Here is a 6,165-nt window from a genome sequence, read left to right on the forward strand (position 1 = left end):
TTTGACCTAGTCGGACGACCTAGTTCCCTCGATTTTTGGGTTTTGGTCAAAACTACAAACTTGTAGATCTATGTCTTATGGAACTCGGGGCAAAATTTCAGGTCAATCCGAGTTATGTAGACCAAGTTATGGTCATTTTACTATTGCTGGTCAAATTGCACCAAAATTGGTCACTTTAGGTCACTTTAGGTCATTTTAGGTTCGGCCAGTTTTTCGACCCGAACTTGTGCAAGCTGTTTGACTTACTTATGGTCATTTCTGGGCTTTGTGTCTCATAAGACTTGTAGATATGGGTCTTAACTATTCATGGTTAAAATTTCAGGTCAATTGGACCTGTTTTGAGTGAGTTATGGCCTAAACACTAACTGCTGCCCAAATGGTCAATTTTCAGGCCTCATTTGCACTTAATCCGGATTTGGTCATTTTTCAAGCTACCTTGCAAGCAGAATTTCGGCAAGCTTCCTTCATGAAAGTTGGCACATTTTGTGCCTAGTTTCACCTCCAATTGGTCTCATACCAACTAGAGCCACACACTTAAAGTTATAGGCCTAAAACACAAACTGCCTTATTGCAATTCTTGCATACATATCAAACATCACTTTTAACACTCACCAAACTTAACATTCAAACTAATTCTGGTTGTACCATGACCTAAACATAATTCACAACACATTATAGGTCATTTTGGCAGCTTTCAATTACATTCAATATGCACCAACAAGTGCAGAATTTGCCCAACTAAATTTACAACAATTTAACTCCATAACCAAGCTAATTCACATGTCCAACCTTCACACCACTATACAAACATTCAAACTGCCATAACAATCAACACATTTTAACATCATTATTCCATAAACCAATAATGAATTCCAGCATTCTTCAAGGGTTAGCAAACTGCCACAATGGTACACTTACATTCCATTACTTTCCAAGCTTTAAATTTCATTTTACATTTACATATACTAAGTATACATCACCTAAACAATTTCCTACATAATATATATTTAATCAATCATTTAATTCACCATTTACAAGCACAAATAACCTACCTTCAAGGTATTTCCATGGCTGCCAAAATTACACATTCCCATTCAACATCAAACCTCAAAAATTTCTTCATAATTCAAACACCCATAACATGCTTACAAACTTTAACAAAGCAATATTCAAAAATACAAACTTACCACTTTGGAAATTCTTCAAAACTCCTCCAAAACTTGGTCTTCTTGCTGCCTATCTACTGCCCATTGTGTAAGGATCACTTTTAAGGGAGAGACTTACAAGAAATTATGGCTTGAAAGTGAAGATTGGAGTTCATGCATGGAGCTTGGAAGCTTTGGCCATGGAGTTCTTCTTGGGAGCAAATTTTCTGCTGGTTCTAAGGTTGAAAATGAAGATGTATATTCTGCCCAAATGAAGCTTTAGTGGTCCACTTAAATGAGTTAGTGGACCACTATGTAAGAATTAAATCATTGTTTATTCTAAGGTTTCATTTTTCCGCATTTAACTCTTAATTTTTGCTATTTACATTAGGTACCACCAATTTAATTTTTCATGACATTTTCCAAGTGTAATATTATTTATTTTTAATGGAAATTTAGGTCAAAAGACAACTCGGGGTGTCAAATGACCACAATGCCCCTGTTCGGGTTGCATTCCCAATTTTTCGGTAACACCAGGTTTTGTCCGTTTTTCGATTTCTCGCTTTTCTTTGTACTAATTATTTAATTTTTCTTTGATATTTCTAATGATATTTCTACTTCAATTGATGTCTCTTTAACTCCTAAAAATATTTTTCAGGGTTCCCCGTGGTCCAGGGCTAGTCAACGGTCCACGCCGTGACTTCCCGGTGCGGTCACCCATCGCTAGGGTTCTCGGCTCGCTTAACTTAGTTGCATTTCTTTACTATTATTTTTCCTTTATTTTTCTTATATTTTCTTTTCTTGTATTTCATTATTTAATGTCTCCTCACTCATATCGAAGTGTAGTTCTAGGCATTCTAGCTATCCGGACAACACTGGTCACCGGAACAGTAGAACGCACTACCGAACTTAGGGGTGTTACAATTCTCACCCCCTTAAAATAAATTTTGTCCACAAAATTTTTTCCAATAGCCATCTTACAATAGTCATACGTTTATTTTCTCCTTTCTATATGATCGTATAATCTTCTTTCTCTCGAATTTGTATAAGTCTTTTAACAATCTAATACAACATTTAATTTGTTTGTATAACACCAATCTTCTCTTACTATTGTCCTGTCTAATATTTCGATTCATGTTCCTTCTTGAATGACCCTTGAGGTCATGTTAGAATTATTTATCTAGTCATTGGTCCTTTGACCATTCTAGTCCATAGTCTTCCTCACATTCGTAACATTTTTTTGTTATATTTGAACCAACTGTTCGAATTTTTACTTCCATAACTCTTTTTATCTATCAATATTCTATAACTTACTTTCTTTTATACTGAACTATAACCTTTCGATATTCTAACCTTTGAGTTTTAGATCCCTAAGTAGGATTTTCAAACTTATTTCTAACAATTAAATTCTGTCATGGCATAACTATACCAAAACAGATGCTGTTGGCAACTATTCTTATCTAGGTGTACTATCGGATAGTACGTAGCTCTACACAATAATCTCAAGTCAGTACTGTAATCTACAGCTTACAGTATAAACATCAAGAACATTGTATAGTTACTACGATATATCCCAATAGATCAAATTTTCCTATCTTTTATCCTTTTCGAATTCACTAATATCCCGAACTTATTATGATTACAATATCCATTAACAATTACTAATAGTGACATCCTTGCCCTCATCTAGAGCAATTCCATTACTGCATCTTACTTTTACGTCCTCTTGCCTTACATTAAGTAGGCTCGCCAATTAGCTTTATAATTTATGGTGTGTTAGAAAATATTTTTCGCCAATAAACTCTTTCAAAACTAATTTCACTTATTATCACAATCCTTATTTTAAAGGGCTAATCACTAATGCATCAAAATTTATTCCCCTGTAAAGGAATAACAATAGAACATATAGTTCTAACACTAACATAAAAGTATGCAGACCCCAGGTCAAACAATACATATATATATCTTAGTTACTATTTGAGAAAGTACCAACAATAATATCGAAAGTCTAAGTCTCTTCTCTCTGCCGTATAGCGTATACTCCAGCTGGAGCATCACCCTGTTTTGGCTGATTCACAGTACTCTGACTTCTAAGTGTACTACCCCTACCTCTACCTTTGCCTCTACTAACTGATGGTGAACTCTTTGGGGTAGAAACTTGGGTTGATCCCTTTGGTGTAGTAAATGATCCAGAACGACCTGGATTTACACAATCCCTAGCAAAATGGCCAGTCTCCACGCTTAAAACATGCTCCTACGGCTCTATAACATACCCCACTATGTGGTTTACCACAAGTTTCACTATGTCGATCTGACATGGCATTCCTTGGTTTCTGTTGAGTTTGCTGATCGGATCGAGGTGGTTTCATCCGTAAGATCTATCTCTACCGGACTTCTTACTATCTCTGTTGTATCCCCCAAAGTTTTTCCTCTTTCCAGTAAGACCACTAGAACTCTGTTCTACTGACTTTCCCTCTTTTGCTGTCTTCTCTGATTTCTTTTTCTCAAAAGCTACTTCAGATTCAATTTTTTCTAATTCTAGTGCTTGAAAATAAGTTCAGAGAAGTTGTTATGTTTGAATCCGACCACTTGTAATCTGATACTAGGCTTCAAGCCGGTTTCAAACCTCTTACATCTCTCCCTACTGGTAGAAAGTAGACTTACTGCATAACGGCTCAGGCGGAAAATTCCCTTTCATATTCAGCCACTGATCTACTCCCCTGTTTCAGACTTAGGAATTCTTGCAATTTCTGATCTACATAAGCATCAGGGACATATTTTTGTCTGAATTCCCTGAGAAAGTCACTCCATGTTAGCACTGCAGGTTCTACCAAATTGTGGGGAATGGTTTTCCACCAGTCATAAGCATCCCCCTGTAACAAAAATACTGAGTATTCAAATCTAAGCTCCTCTGTGCAGTGCAGTTTCTTGAATACCCTATCCATCCTTTCTAACCACTGTTCTGCCTCTAGAGGATCTACTGTCCCCTTGAACTCTGTAGCCCCATATTTCATCAATTTGTCATATTGTCTAGCAGAAGACTGTGGTTGTACCACTGGTGTCTGTATTGGGGCTTGAGTAGGCACATTACCAGCCATTTGTTGGAACATTGCAGCCATCTCACGAGCGAATCGAGCAGGAATCTGCGATCATGCTGGTGTTGCTGAACCATCGACATTATGTAGGGTCAGCATCCCCTTGCACCTCAGCCTCTATAGATTGATCGACTGAACGATCACCCTCTTCCATAGTCAATGCGAGGATCTTAGACCTCCTAAACAAATAACACAAGGAGATTTCCTCCCGTCAATGCATATTTATAATGTAATGTGCTGTATGTATCAGACAACGATATTGAGCAGTTGTACTATAAAGAAAGAATATTCAAGTAACATGTGAAAACAGAATTTAAAAAAACTAGCTCTGATACCACTAAAACATGTCACACCCTACCCCTCTGTAAAGTATAACATGATCCCGTAGTATACCTAATGAATTACCAACTTCGCTTACTGATAACCCATTAAATACACTACAAGGGATTTTCAAAAACTTTTCTTACTTCTTTTACAGTGGTGAGCACTATTTACAGGTGTTAAAAACCTTTTTGAACTGAGGTGAATTAACTAACACATTTAGACTATTAGTAATTTCTGTAAAAAATTTTGGCAGAGTGGCCTCCGTAATTTGGATAAAACAGTTCTTCAAAACCTCAGTAAAGCACTTCAATATTTTTCTCGATCTCAAACTCTAGCATAATTCAACACAACATATTTCTCAACTCAAATCCATAGTAATTTTTCAAAATCGAGATACAAAAATATAATACAATTTTTACAAGTCAAAATAACTCATAATTTATTTTACAACTTTAATGTACAATTTTATTTTACAATCTCAAAACCAAGAACAATATATACATACAAAGGAACATACATTACAGTATAAAATGCAAAATGTGGTATACTCAATATACCCGATGATCTCTCAATGTAGTACTAGCAGCGTAGTCTGCTCGCTCATCTGTCTACTGCATGATAAAGAATGAAAGCTATCACGAGTAAAATTTACTCAGTGATGCATAATAACAATTTGAAATGCGATATATAAATCTTTTATTGACAGTTCACAAATCAAATGATTCACAATTCCATTTCACAATTTACAAAATTCACCTAACACAAATTTGATCAAGTAATTGAATAATACCGCTTTGCAAATCAATAACACAATTTGATCAAATAATCAATAATACCGTTTTGCAAATCAATAACACAATTCGATCAAATAACTGAATAATACCGCTTTTGCAAATTAATGACACAATTCGATCAAATAATCAATAATACCGCTTTGCAAATCAATAACACAATTCGATCAAATAATCAATAATACCGCTTTGCAAATCAATAACACAATTCGATCAAATAACTGAATAATACAATGTTGCCATCGATAACATAATTTAGGCCATGACACAATTTTCCACACATGCCGTGTTGTACACCACGACAAGACACACTCACCCCAATAATCGAAATCAATGAGGGAGGAAGCTAGCTGAATAATGAGTACTCATCCACACTCACCTCAGACTGGCAAGTCAAAGAGGGAGGAACATAATCACACTCACCCTGCATCGATAAGTCAAAGAGGGAGGAATATATCAACAGTGTCATGCCAAATGTGAATCAAAACAATTTCAAATCACAATATTTCATACAAACCATAAATCACATTTTATCTCAAAATTTCCATTTGCAAAGTTGGCAATACAATAAGTTCCAAATAATATTCCCAAAAACAAAGCAATAAAAAATTATTCATAACTCATTTCTCCAAATAAATTTGCTAGTAAAAGCAGTGAATATAAAAGTATTGTGCACGGACACAATTTAAAACAATAACATACAAAATAATCATAATTTATTTCAATTGAAAAATTCAGAAGAAATAGCTATTGTGCACAAACACAATTTAAAATAATAACATAGAAATAATCATAATTTATTTCAATTGA

The sequence above is a fragment of the Hevea brasiliensis genome, chromosome 6, assembly GCF_030052815.1.
Source record: "Hevea brasiliensis isolate MT/VB/25A 57/8 chromosome 6, ASM3005281v1, whole genome shotgun sequence".
Taxonomy (NCBI): Eukaryota; Viridiplantae; Streptophyta; class Magnoliopsida; order Malpighiales; family Euphorbiaceae; genus Hevea; species Hevea brasiliensis.